The sequence below is a fragment of the Asparagus officinalis genome, chromosome 1, assembly GCF_001876935.1.
Source record: "Asparagus officinalis chromosome 1, Aspof.V1, whole genome shotgun sequence".
Taxonomy (NCBI): Eukaryota; Viridiplantae; Streptophyta; class Magnoliopsida; order Asparagales; family Asparagaceae; genus Asparagus; species Asparagus officinalis.
The window spans coordinates 12,186,169-12,187,083 of record NC_033794.1 but is presented as its reverse complement, the minus strand read 5'-3'; the positions used below and the strand labels follow the sequence as shown (position 1 = coordinate 12,187,083).

The window sequence follows — 915 nt, the reverse complement described above, 5'->3', positions numbered from 1 at the left end:
GACAGAAGTGTCGATGTAACATGGGTGAGGACCTATTTCCCACCCCTAATAGGCACCAACTTAGAGAAACTTAGGGGGTGTTTGTTTCAAATCCTATAATTTTAGGATATGGATTTCACCATGGAATTTAAAATCCATAGGTAATTTGTTATGGGTTGGGATTCCTAAAACTTTGTTTGTTTCATCAATATTTTGGGATTTGGAATACTATAACTTGTAATATTTTTGTTTGTTTCAAATTTTTAGAATATGACTTTTGATAGTGTGATTACAAGTTCAAGACATGCCACAATCAACAATAGTAAAAGAAAAATTATTGTCCCCATTAAGAAAGTTGGTATCTAATTTCCTCTAATAACAGGGGAAATTACGAGCAAGAGAGAGGCTTGTCAATATGGTCGGTTTTTTGGGGGGTTAGAGATTTAACGTCAAATTTTCAATGTTTTTGGTGTAATGTTCTGTAAATTCTAACATTTACTGTTAAATTTTGAAAATTTTGTTCTAGCGTTTAATCGAGTCGGAAAGGGAGTTAGGGTGTTGGGATCTACCTTCTGTACTTGACGTCGGCATTGAGTTCGACGGCGATCATCCATTCTCACCTCTTCCTCCCCCGCCGCCCGTTCGCTTCGCTGGCTCGCTCTCCTCTCTCTCTCCTCTCTCTCTCAATTAAAGCGGTCAGATACCAGCCCCTCAAATCTTCAATGATTTCACAGCCCCTCAAAACTTCAAAATTGCTCACAAGTCCCTCAAATCTTGTGGGCTCTTGCAATTTGGTCCCACGGCCAAATTACCCCTTGCTGGGTGTCCCCAATCAAAATTTCCGTCTCCAGGAAAGTGTAAATTTCAGTTAGCCTCTTGGCCTTAGGGTGGTTTTCCCTTGCATTATGTTTATAAAGTTTTTGGTATAAAGTTTTG

General features: G+C 39.2%; 1 long non-coding RNA gene across 1 annotated transcript in view; it reads right to left on the bottom strand.

Annotated features, from left to right (window-relative positions):
- LOC109850173 overlaps window positions 1-645 on the bottom strand; it is a 10,083-nt gene extending 9,438 nt beyond the window's left edge. The window contains exon 1 of the long non-coding RNA XR_002249375.1: window positions 549-645. This is a non-coding gene — a long non-coding RNA (uncharacterized LOC109850173). The remainder of the gene's footprint in view (window positions 1-548) is intronic.